This window comes from Phyllostomus discolor, chromosome 5 (genome assembly GCF_004126475.2).
Source record: "Phyllostomus discolor isolate MPI-MPIP mPhyDis1 chromosome 5, mPhyDis1.pri.v3, whole genome shotgun sequence".
Lineage (NCBI taxonomy): Eukaryota > Metazoa > Chordata > Mammalia > Chiroptera > Phyllostomidae > Phyllostomus > Phyllostomus discolor.
In genome coordinates, this window is record NC_040907.2 from 147,873,744 (window position 1) to 147,887,359 (window position 13,616).

The window sequence follows — 13,616 nt, forward strand, 5'->3', positions numbered from 1 at the left end:
GATATAGTCCCAGCAGTGGAATTACTGGGTCAAAAGGCAGATCCATTTTTAGTTTTCTGAGGAAGTTCCATACTGCTTTCCATAGTGGTTGTACCAATCTGCAGTCCCACCAATGGTACACTAGGGACCCCTTTTCTCCACAACCTCTCCAACACTTGTTGTTTGTTGCTTTGTTTATGATGGCCATTCTGACTGGTGTGAAGTGGTATCTCATTGTGGTTTTAATTTGCATCTCTCTGATAGCTAGCAATATTGAACATCGTTTCATGTGTCTTTGGATTTTCTGTATGTCCTCCTTGGAGAAGTGTCTGTTCAAGTCCTTTGCCCACTTTTTAATTGGATTCCTTGTCTTCTTAGAGTGCAGTCGTGTAAGTTCTTTATATATTTTGGAGATTAAACCCTTGTCTGAGGTATCATTGGCAAATATGTTTTCCCATACAGTTGGTTCTCTTTTAATTTTGATACTGTTTTCTTTAGCTGTGCAGAAGCTTTTAATTTTGATGAGGTCCCATTTGTTTATTCTTTCCTTTATGTCCCTTGCTCTAGGGGACAAGTCAGTAAAAAAGTTTCTGTGTGAAATATCTGAGATTTTCCTGCCTGTGTTCTCCTCTAGGACTTTAATGGTGTCACATTTTATATTTAAGCCTTTTATCCACCTTGAATTTATTTTTGTATATGGTGTAAGTTGGTGCTCGAGTTTCATTTTTTTTGCACGTGGCTGTCCAGTTCTCCCAACACCATTTGTTGAAGAGGCTATTTTTATTCCATTTAATGTTGCTGCCTCCTTTGTCAAATATTAATTGACCATAGAGACTTGGGTTTATTTCTGGGCTCTCTGTTCTGTTCCATTGGTCTATGTGCCTGTTTTTATGCCAGTACCAGGCTGTTTTGATTACAGTGGCCTTGTAGTATAGTTTAGTGTCAGGTATTGTGATCCCTCCTACTTTACTCTTCTTTTTCAAAATTGCAGCAGCTATTCGGGGTCGTTTATGATTCCATATAAATTTTTGAAGTGTTTGTTCTATGTCTGAATTCTTATATCCTTTAATTCTAGCATTTATTCTTGCCAGACTTTAAAATTGTGTTGGCTAAATAGCTGATGTAAAAAAAATATCTCATTTAAGAATTTTTTAATTTTTCTAAATTATAAATGAGGCTTAGCATGTTTTCTAATGTTTATTATATTTTTGGTTTATTTTTCTATAAATTACCCATTCATATCATTTGCCTATTTTCTATTTTTCCTAGTGATTTTAAGATACTCTTTAAGTAGGGATTCCCAACCTCTGAGCCACAGACCAGTACCAGTCCAGGCCGGCTTGAATCATCTGGAAACCATACCCCTGTCCATGAAAAAATTGTGTTCCATGAAACCGGTTCCTGATTTCAAAAAGGTTGGGGACTGCTGCTTTAAAGGACACTAATGATTTGTCTGTTGTTTTTGTTGCAGCTTTCTTCTCCTGATATTTGGACGTTTTTTCAACTTTGTTAACAATATCTATGGTTATACAGGTTATATGGTTAAAGCCAAATTTACCAATTTCCTCTTATTACTTAGCTCTTTAAGGAATCCCATCTAAGAACTTGTTTTCTTCTCTGAGACCCTAAATATATTACACAACATTTTTGTCAAAAAGACATAAAGTGTTTATATTTGGAAGGGTGTGTCCCCTTTCTATATCCAATGTCCCAGAGTCATCTTGACTCTGGTATGTCAGATTTCAAAGAAAACAAAATAATCCTTTAGGCACCCAGGAAAGTGATCACACCATCTAAGAGAAGAAATAAATTATGGTTGGCCTCAGACATCTCTCAAATACAGTAAGAAAGGATACCAAATACAGTGAAGACTACATAGGTGTGGAAAGGTCCTTAAAGAAGACACCCAAGGATGCAAACCTAAACCTTCCACAAAGAAGGCAAGATGCCAAAGAAAATAACACACCCTGAAGGGGAATCCAAGAACTCCAATACTGAGAGTCTCAAGAAGTTTGAAAAGCACTTTGTTGGAGGGAGTGGGAAAACCAGCACTCATATACATTGCCAGTGGAAATATAAATTATTACAACCTCTATTGTGGTCAATCTGGCAGTAGTTTTTTAAATTTTAAACTTCTGAAACTTTTCTGAAACACAACCATTCAACTTCTAGCAATTTCTCTTATAGAAATATTACTTACACTTGAGTGAAATTATACACACACACACTCACACACAATGAATGGGAGGATACATAATTGGTTGAGCCTGGGTCAGGGAAATGAGTGGTAATGGATAATGAAGGAGAAACTCACCTTTTACACCTTTTGAATTTTTTTCCATGTTCCTTGCTCTAGAAATACAAACTGACTCAAATTGACCTAAAGATACAATGCAACCCCTATCAAAATCCAAGTTGCTTTTTTTTTCATAAATTGACAAGCTGATCTTAAAATTCATAAGGAAGTCCAAGGAACCCAGAATAGCCAAAACAACCTGGTGAAGAAAACCTAGAGGATTCTAGCATTGAATCCTCGATAGCTATTGAATAAATACATTTGCTTTAAATATGAACAAAAACATAACACATGAAAAATTGTCCATATTACCTTTTCAAAATTAATAGGATAAAGTTTTTCATATAACTGTCATGTGTTCTTTTACTCTCTACTGCAACTCTAGTTATGTTTACCTTCTTTCACATAATGGTAAAGAATAGAGACCCTGGAGCCAGAATGCCTAGGGTTTCTTACAACTGGTCATGAATCTTGAGCAAATTACTTAACCCCTCTGTATGTCAGTTTCCCATTGCTTAAATAGGAATTATGATAGTATTTATTCCAAAGCTTGTTGTGAGGGTTAAATGGGTTATGTCAAATACTTAGACCTTGACCTGACTATAAGTCACCTTTAAATAATATAAAACTTATTACTATTTCTACATTACATATTTGTGTCCTCTTTTCTTTTACCCTGATTATTCTTGTTAGAAATTTGCCTAGTCTTTTAAAAACTCCAGTTGATCTTTTTTTTGTTTCCTATTTGAGTAATTTCTTTTATATGTATTCATTTTTGGAGTTTTTGGAGTTTCCTCTGTGTTCTCTGGCTACTTTCTTGTGTTGAGTGCTTAAGCAATCCCTTATACACCTTTCTTCTTTTCCAATAAATATGTTTGAAAGTTATAAATCTCCCTTTACTATTGCTTTAGTTATAGCTAGGGTTTTGTTTGTTTGTTTGTTTACTCCTCACTCGAGGACATGTTTTTTTTCATTGCTTTTAGAGAGGAAGAGAGAGAGAGAGAAAGAATGAGAGAGGGAGAGAGAAACATCGATGTGAGACAGAAACAGCAATTGGCTGGCTGCCTTCTCGTATGTGCTCCAATTGGGGATGGAACCTGCAACCTGGAAATGTGCCCTGATAGGGGATCAAACCTAGGACCCTTCAGTCCTTGGGATAATGCTCCAACCAACTGAGCCACACCACCAGGGCAGTTATAGCCAAGTTTTGATACGTAGTTTGTTGAGTTTTTTCAAATTGTCATTCAGGTCTAAATATATCAGAATTTCTTGAATACTAGAATAATATAATATTAACATAAAAAATAAATATATCAGAATTTCTGTTATGATTTTTTTTCTTAAGCCTATGGGCATTTGTATTGGGAAGTATCTTTTTTTCTTTTCTAAACTGTTCAAGTCAGATTTCTTTATTGCAAACAAAACCCAACTCTACCCGGTTTAAGGGGAAATTAAATGTATTATATCAGAATCACTGGGAAGTCTAGAGACCCAAGCTTAAAAAATGGCTGAAACCAAGGAGGGCAAGACACAGCAAAGCTCACATGACTGGCACAGTTAAGCTTAGAGACAGCTGCTGGCATTTCTCCACTGGATACTTACTGCTACCACATGTCTTCTGCCTGTGGACAGTCACTGCTGGTGCTAAAATGTCACCTCTGCTACCTTCATTTTATCTGTTTTTTTTCCAAACAGTCTTGTGGCTAATCATTTATTTTTTTAATGATTTTTTGAAACTTCTTAATATGAACTCTTTAAACAGAAGCAAAAGTAGAGAGAAATTATAATGAAATCCAGTGTGATGATCACATTAGTTTAGAATTATAAGCATTATCAATTATCAGCATTTTCTGGCAAATTTTTGAAAAGTTCATTGGAATTTTGTTAAACATTAAGTATTAACTTAATAAATATGGTATATTTTATATTTAAGTTTTCCCATGAAGGAATATTGTTTCTCCCTATTTATTAAAATCTCTCTAATTTCTCCAAAACAATTAAACACACTCACACACATACATGTATGTATATTACTATGACTACCCCTAATTTCCACTTTTTAATGCTTTTATGCTATTGTGAATGAGATTACCCCAATATATCTCAAGTAGATAAATATTAGTCTTACATAGAAAAGCTGTTGGCTTTTTAATATTTGTCTTGTATCCAGCCACTCTAGGAAGTTCTCATTATTTCAAGATATTTTGTAGTTGATTTGTCTTGGATTATCTATGTGCATAACCATGTTTTCTACAAGTAATCATAATTTTATCTCTTCCTTTTCAGGGTGTATTTCTATTTTATGTTTTATATCTTAAAATACTGAATAAAACATTAAGACTACATTAAATAATAACAGTCATAATTAGGCATTTTTGTTTGGTATTAATTTTAATGGGTAGCCTCTATGAAGTTCCCCATTTGTATGATGATGGCTGTTATTTGTGAAAGATATTGTAATTCTTTTAAGAGCATGCACTTCTATTATTTGTTTTAAAAAGACTTTTTCAATCAGGCAGAAAGTGGTTTATGAACTGTCTTTTGGTTATGTATTAAGATGCTAATTAGGTTCCTTTGATTTATTGATATGCATTCTTTTGTTAATAATTACCTAATACTCAAACATTTTAAAATTCTGTGATAAATCCTGATTGATCAGAGCAGCTGGTATTATAATGTGCTATTGAATTTTGTTTGATTACATTATATTTAGGATTTTCATATCTAGACTCATAATTGATACTTAATATATTTTTTGCTTTGGAAAATATTTTATGAGAAAAATCAATATATTTTGATTTATGTCTACTGAAACTCTGGAAGAACTAATAGGTAAAATTATCTGGCCCATGGGCAGTATTTCATAGCAAGAGCCCTGTGCAATGTTTTGTAAATTTGGGAATTTCTAGGTTAGAGTTAAATAATTATTTATTCTAGGATTTCTCATAACCTTTAATAGAACTGTTTCTTAGCTTTTTTCATCAGATTAGTAAAATCTATATTAAAATTAATGAATGAAATTAGGCCAATAGGATTATTAAAAAACAAGTTACATGAACAAGCCATGTTAGTGGGAGAGAGTGATTTGGAAAAAAGAAGAGATCAAAAGCACATCAGGAGGGCTGGAAGAGCAGGAGGAAAGGTAAGCAGAAGGGAAAGGAGGAGTTAAAATAAAAACATACACTTTAGACCAAGGTATGGTAGCTCAGGAAGGCAGGTCTAGAGCTCCAGTTGATGGAGACATTCTTTCATACACTGCTTACAATGTCTTTGTCAGAGTGAGATAGATAGCACAAGGTGAGAAGCTGCTTCTAGAAAATAAGAATGAAGAAAGTAAGTTTCAGCCTAAGAATGGAAGAGGAAGAAGAGAAGACTGTGATCAGAGAAGGGAATTTCAGAGGTGAGACTTTGGAGGGCCAAGATGTGACTTCTGCAAACAGCTGAGTTTGAGTAGTGTTGGAAAGCACTGAGGCAAGGTGGTTCTTGGATTTTCTGAGAATCTATAATTTTTCAGGCTTGGTTTTCCATGTTGGGGATACACTGTGTACATATTTCTGCTCTCATGGAAGGCACTATGTGTTCCCAATATTGGAAGGGAGCATGGATGTGAAACTCTTCTAGAATAATGCCAGAAGTATCCCAGAGAGCTGTGGCAGCTCAGTTTTCTCTGCATGGAGCTTCCATCTCTGGGCCAGTACTACTGCCCTAGATCTTGCCAATTCTCACACAATGGGAAGGGTGAAAAGAAATCATAGGCAAGCAGCCCCAACTTTAAAGATGTTACTGAATATCGCATACTTACTTCCTGTTCATATACCATTGGCTGGAACTTAGTCATGTCTGGATGCAAGAGAGTCTGGGAAATTGGTGAGCAAGTGTTGGTCCAGCCAAAACAGGGCACAGAAAGTTTAATAACTAAAGAAGACAAATAAAGAATGTGTACTGGAGGAAAATAAGCACATTCTTCCAACCTCGCTCATCTCTTCATGCCTTTACTCAAATGTCAACTTCTCAATGAATTCTTACCTGACTATTCTATTTAAAACTGCAGTCCTCAAGCCCTGAAGCATTCCTGGTCTTCTGGATTCCTTGGTTTGCTTTTCCCAAGCACTTATCATCTTCTACTATACTATTTGCTTTACTCCCCTCCTCCACCCTAGTTTATTGATTGTCTGTTTACTCCTGCCAGAATATGAGCACCACAAAGGCAGAGATTTTGTTGATTGCTGTGTCCACGGCTGTGTTTCTGGCACCTGGAACAATGTTTGGCACATGGTAGGTGCTCAATATATATTCTTCGAATGGAAAAAAAAAAAGAATGGTACAATGGTAAGAACTCAGTTACAGTTGCTGTTATCATTGCTATAAGATTTTGGCAGAAGGAGTGGTTGACAATGTGAGGATGTGCTTAAAACAATAATTGTTAATAAAACAATCTGGGAAGGCTAGCAGATAGTGACATGCTGACATTAATAAAGAAGAAATGACAGAAAAAAACAAAGAATGAGCTTGTTGGAGGCTTGTGGAACTGACTGGCACCAAGTTTCCAGTTGGAGACTCAGTGAACAAATTGGCCTGTGCATACCTTCCTCCATGTCCTCCACCTTCCACCTGTGGCTACTGACCGCTCATAGCACTTGTGGTCACCCAGGAGCCATAGCCATTTTCCTAGCAGACTTACTCCCTGAGCAAAATTTATAGAAAAGATGATGTTTTTCAAGCAAATATTATTTTTCTTTTTGTTCTTTTATTATAAAAGAGCTCTCTTACTCCAAGGAACATTTTGACAACTAAGAAACAATAAGAAACCTTAAAAATTACACCTAGAGAAGTCTCTAGCTCCAATGACTATGTATTGGCATTGTATTATAGTATAGCTCAAAGTTTTTTTTTTAAATTGTGTTCTTATAATTTGTAGTTATGGCTCCTTGAGAAAATTTGAGCTGGTCCTACATTTTGCTGATAGTAACTCTGAACCAAATATTATAATGAGATTCCAGAAAAAAAATAGATGAACTTCTGTCAAAACATTAATAAGATATTTACAAGATTCCAAGGAGATCATGTTTTTTAAACACTATCAGCGAAAATAAATTTCTGGGCTTTATTTAATTAAGAAACCATTATATAGTCTAAGTGTTTCACATATATTAACTCATTTAATCCTTCACAACAATACTGAGGGGTAGAAATAGTTTACAGAAGATGAGAATTTAGGCACAGAGAGGTAAGTGACTTGTCCAAGGGTTCATACCTGAGGGTGAATCTGGGATTTCAACTCAAGTGGTCCTACACCAAAGTCTGTGCCCCTAATACTGGCTATGTGAGAGGTAATGGATAGGATTGTTTCTCCTGCTCCACTCACTGTTGCCACCAGACCTCCTCCACCCTCAATCCTAACCACCTCACAGAAGTAGAGCTAACTACTACTTTAACAAGGTTGTTTTTCACCAACCTCAAACTGCCTTAGTACTTCAACCATCACATATCACATAACCCTGGAAAGCATGTTTTGGCTCTCTCCCCACTGTCTGAACTCATTAGCATATTTGCTGACAGCTGGTAAACCTGGTATAATCTGAGGCAGTGACTTTGAATGGGAGGAAAAGGCAACACCTAAACTAAGGGCTGGCTTGTTCCTTCAGTTCTTTCTTGGCTTTCAAGACTACCGAGATGTCTATTGGCAAATTCTTCTGCTTGGCAATTAGCTTCTGTTTCACAAAGATCAATATATTTGTCAATGGTGCCTGTGCTGACTACTCAATTCCTAACCTCAGGTTTGTTTATAAATGGGTTAACTGGTGACTGGCTTGTTGAGTGTGGCAAAGGGCCAATCTATTTTTCTGTAATATGTGCAGTAGGGGATGTGGGCCTCCTGTTGGCGTCAACAACCATGAAGTCAGAGACCAGCCTCCCTCCCCCATCTGAAAAATTATAGAATGGAAGGGGAAGAAAGTAGGAATATAATTCCACTTCTTAAAATGATTTTACGACTTAAATTCTGTAGTCCCAACACATACAACTTATTTAAATCCATTTCCATCAAATAGAGACCATTATGTAACAAATTCAAAAAAGATTTGTGCTCTTGGCTGAAATTTCAAAGATAGATGCATGATATTTAAATAGTTTCCACAGGATCATTTCTTGGGGCTTTTGTTGTTGTTGTTGTTGTTTTTGACTATGTAGAAAGGTCTTGTATACAAAGATGCATAACTTAGTTTATTGAAGCTGAATTTTCCATGGAAACTGTCCAGTGCTCCCTCAATTCATAGGCACTTTATCTGACAGTCTTTCTTCCTCCAGATAATGGCTGGCAGAGACTCACAGCAAGGAGGTTATATGCTGCACTTTTGAAAAAGTCTTGAATGGAGCCATTGTTCCTCTGAGATGGTCTGCATGTTTCACTGAACAGAGAGCAGGGTGTAAAAAAGGCACCTTGTGTGCAACTGTTGGCGAGGTTAGGGAGTGAATTAAAATCTCCAGAAAGTCTGGGCAGTGCTGTTGAGAGGAGCAATGAACCCTCTGGAAGCACTGTTAGCTCAGACATTCCAATGCGGTGAGGCAGCCTCAGGGACATGGCTCCCTCCACTCTCATTTGGAGAGGGAGCGAGGGGGCAAGCAAAGGACATTGATCTGGACTAGCTCTCTTTGCAAAGGTTTGGGGAAGGTGTCCTTTTCTAGGGATGGGGTGATGGTGATTATCACACTCAGATAACTTTCCTGCCCAATGGACCTTGACTTGCCTTGAGCAATAACAGTGCAATGACTCATTTGGAGGATTCAATGTTAACTGCTTATGCATCCACCAGTTTGCGACAATCTACTAATTCCCCTGTGCCTTAAAAAAAAATACAAGTCTTTGGGGACTACAGGTGATTGATGGCTTGATATTACTAGCTTCATTAAATGCATTATAACACCATAATATAAAACTGTCTATTAAATAAATAGCTTACCTTGTGGACAGTGTAGTCTCAAGGGCTGGAGTGAATGGCCACTCTTGATTGCTCTAAGATCTTGACCTCTTAATGAACAAAGTTTCCTCGGAGTCTTTTGCAGAGGCCTTTCTGAAACCAGCTCACAAGAGAGGACGTAATGTTGATTTTCATTAAAAGCCTAGGGGTAAGAAAACAGCAAAACAGTTTAAAGACCAGGCTGGCACATTTTTCTTATAGGGAGAATTCTTTGGTGCCCTCCTGTGCATTCTTGCTCCAACAACTCCTGTGTCCTAGAGGCTCAAAGGAAGGGAGGTCACTTTTAACAGTGGCCTGAAAGAAAGGGTCAAACTAGAGCAGGAGGAAAGTGTGTGGGAGGAGGTGGTGATGCTCCAGGTAGAGACTCAGGCTAAGGACAGGTACAGAGTTGGAGTGGGAGAGACATCATGTTGGGTGGTCCATAAGAACCAGGGTGTGTTGGGTTCCTACTGTCATAGGGAGTTAGTCTGGAAGGCAGTGGGGAGACAGTGAAGTTTTCTGCACAGATTAAAGTTGTAGAAGAGGATGAATAACATGGCTGTGGTGTGAGGAATGATTCAGCCCAAGGAGAGGACAGATGGGAGGGGTTATGGGACCCAGAAGCTGGTCCTGACTGAATGCAGGAGGAGAGCTCAGGCCTATGGAAGGGTGATTTGCTATTAAAATAGGTAAAAAGGTAGGAGGAAGAGGAGAGAAAGAGAGGGGATGATAATTTGACTTTTCTCCAGGGCTATGGCTCTCGTGACTGCCAACTGGCTATAAAAACCACCTCAGCGGCTAAGGAAAGTTCACTGCAGAGCCTGTAGTTTCTGGCAGCGGTGAACATCTCTCTCCATGTTTGCTTCAGCAATGAAAGAGCACTGGATTTGGAGTTCACAGACCTGGGTGGCCGCTAATAGCAGCAAAAGGAGTATCTCCAGGGCCTGGCACAGCACTGGGCACGTGGTAGTACGTGTTTGTTAAGTGAATGAAAGACCGAACGGGTTGGAGACTTGGCACTATCATTAACTGCAATAACTTTGGTCAAGTAAGTTAACCGCCACGAGCCTCAGTTTCCCCGTTTATTAAGCAGGGTCCCCTGAGGGTAGGTGTGAGGCTAAATTCCCGCGGCCTGAAGTGTACTGAGTTCCCGCCCTCGCCGGAGCCAGGCGACTAGGCAGCGGTCCCGCCAGCTCCCGCCTGGGCCTGGGCCAACGACGGCCTTCGGGGGGCCCAGACCTGGTGGGGGCCGCGCTGCCGGCGGCCAGGCGCGGGTAGCGGGCAGCCGCATTCACCCCTCGCACCCGCCCTCTCTGCGCGGCCCGAAGCGGGGGCGGGTCCGCCTCAGGCCGCTCCCCGCGCTGCCCGCGGCGGCGCTCTCGGCCTCTCACCGGGGCGGGCGAGTTCTGGGAAAGCCCGGCCCAGGGCGGGGGCCCTGCTGCCGCCCGCGCCGCGGTCCGGGCAGCGCTCAGAGCTCTGCGGGCGCGGAGCGAGGGAGCGGCGCCCGGCGGGGGCGCACGGGAACGCGGGACGGGCAGGCGGGCGGCGTGGGCGGCGGACCCCGGCGGGTTCGCGGGGCGGGAGCGGCGGCGGGAGGCGCGCGCCCCGGGCTCTGCCTCACCGGCACTTGCCTGGTTCTTGCGCGCTCCTGGCAGCCGCGCGGCCGCTGACACACAGTAGCGGGGACACCCGACGCCGCTAGCGACGAGCGCGTCCCTAAGGGACGCTGCACTTGGGAACTTCGGCGCGACGGGCCAGAAGAAGAAAGGTGAGGGGACAACTGTGTCGCTCGGTTACTGAGGCACGGAGAGGGGGAGAGGCGGGCTTGTTATCGTTAAACGAGGAGGTCCGCCAAGGGCGGTTGCCCAGGTCTGCGTACCTGGCGGAAGTGTAAACCCTGACCCCCACCCCTGACCCCAGACTCGCGGGGAACTGAGGCAGGCGACTCCCCAGCGAATGCAGGCCAGCCCTCCTGTGGGCTGGAGAACACCCTGAAGTGCCTCCTCCTTCACTCCTTCAGATGTTTGCCTCAGGTCCCCACTTCAGTTTGTGTGCATGGTGTGGAGGTGGCCAGTACAAAAGAAGAAAAGTGTCAGCCCTTTTGGTAACAGTATTTCGGGGAAGATGCTCCAGGAATTGTTCCTGGAGAGATTTATCTGCATCAAGTTTTAGAAAATACAATATTGTATGGGGGCTCACTTTAACTGGTAACTACCTCTTTTTTCCAAGTCCTCTAATCCTGTGATCGCGAATATCCTGAAGCTAGTTCTCCGTGATGGCTAATGGTAAATGCACAGTGTAAATGTATGGGGTTCTTAACCCCCTTGCCTGGTACTTATAAGCCATGAAACACTTCGTTGAACGGACTCAACCAATTATTCATTGTAAGAAAGATTCATCCTTTAAAGACTTATCAGTCATTTTAAATAGTGAGCTCCCTGAATACGTGTTAAGTAGGATTCCCTTCATCAAACAGATTTATTTCCACATGGTTCATAATTTTAATTGCGTTACATGAAATTTGCTAGTAGGTCATTTAGATCCCTGCAAGGTTAGTGTGTTCTCTTGTGTTTCTTACTGTAGGAATCTCTGGTAGGGATAGGGTGGGGCCACTGCCACAGAATGGGCACAACTGAGGCCAAGAATGCTGGATCCCACCAGGGAGAATTTTTGAGAGCCTGTCTTGGGAGGAGGGTGCAGGTGACTCTATGGATATCCATACAGGGGCCCATTGTCACTTGGGGGAGAAGGGGAGGTGGGCTATCTCTGGATACTGTATGCAGTGGTGTCTTTGAAAATACTTTCTGAAGAATGCCTGATGATATTGTCATCTAGAACATCCTTTCCTTTTTCCGAATGCCCTTCCTGCCCCATTTCACCACCCTAAATCTTAACTAACTTTCAAACTGAATTTTGTTGCTGTAGTGAGACCTTCCCTGATACCCCAGCCCCAAATAGCCAACCTTCCCCTGCTCTGATCCCTGCAGCAGTTTTCCTTCCCAGCCTTTCTCCTCTCTGCCTTCTTTGAAAGTTGCTTATGTAGATGTTTCATTTTCCCCCTACCGAAGGCATTAACTGTGGCTTTCTTTGACACAGTGCTTGCACCTAGAAGACCCTCTAGAAATAAGTAGGAGCTGGTATTAAATGCTAAGACTTTGGTTCTTCAACACAAATCTCTACTTTGGAGGAGATAATATAATCAAAGAATTTCAAGACAAGCATAATATTTACCATTCTTATTGTCCCCCACTTACAGTCCACAGGAGAAATTTTTCTTATACCCAGGAGCCATGCATAGTAATCATCTTTGGTCCTTGGGGCCAAGTAAGAGGTGAGATTGAGCTGGAGGGACGTCCTTCCAGTCTTTCTAGTAACATAAGCTTCTTGGATGTGCTCCAAGGTTGACCTGTGTCATTAAAAATTCTAAGCTCAAGTGGGTTGTGGTGATGGTAGATTCCAATGAAGGTGGTTCGTTTTCTTTTTCTGTTTGCAACTTGTTAATCACAATCTTCTCTGGGTTTTTGTTATATACTTTAAAAAATTCATTCAATGTGTAATTTGCTACTTACAAATTTCTAAATGATTAAAGGAATGTTGAAGAGAATTGTGCATGATGTTTTCTAAAGCAGAGAGCAGGTAATGTTTCCCATACCTGGGCAAGAGGAGTATTTGCTCTGCACGTGTGTGTGTTGGCAGTCCCTGCCTTTTACACACCTGGCTGGCAAGCAGCTGACACAGGACAATTGCTTCAGTTGGGGGCTCCTTCTCTCTGCCTGGGCTACATCTGCTAGGGGGAGAGGGGTTCCAGGGGAACACAATGATTTAGAACTTCTGGGTTTAGAAGGAGAAGCAGGGAGAAAGCCAGAAAAAGCAGTAACAGCTTACAGTGTGAATTCATTTGACTAAATTGCTTTCCTCCTGACATTTGGTTGAGATCCTGGTGTCAAGCAAGTGGGAATTTGGTTGGGAGAAGTGAAGATAAGTGGGGGGCATGGTACTCCTGTAGAAGGGCTGGGAGGTATTGATGGGGGCTTAGGGAAGCATATAGCCCAGTTATATGCTGCCTAGAGGAGTGTTGAAAATGGGGAGTGGAGAGTAAAGGAAAAAGATATCAAAGATATCCTTTGCCATGGGCCAGCCATGGGGCCTAGAAAGTAAAACTTTTTAATATCATGTGGTCCTCTTTGCTCCCAGGGTGCAGATTTCAGGCTTGTTTTTATTAACACTTTAATTCATCTGTATTATGGTTTAAGTAAGTTTTCATGGGCCAGTTGGAACCCCTCCCCCTACAACTATGCTGTATGCAGTATGGTAGGTGCAAGCCCCATGGCCATTTACATTTACATTTAAAGTTTGTTTTCTCACTTGGTAAGAACTATTTATAC

General features: G+C 40.9%; 1 protein-coding gene across 1 annotated transcript in view; it reads left to right on the forward strand.

Moving 5' to 3' along the window:
* The first annotated feature begins 10,773 nt into the window (after nt 1-10,773).
* Nucleotides 10,774-13,616, forward strand: part of LOC118500871 (1-phosphatidylinositol 4,5-bisphosphate phosphodiesterase epsilon-1-like) — a 33,883-nt gene continuing 31,040 nt past the window's right edge. The window contains exon 1 of the mRNA XM_036027011.1: nt 10,774-10,999. The gene's annotated coding sequence lies outside the window, so the exon portion shown is untranslated. The remainder of the gene's footprint in view (nt 11,000-13,616) is intronic.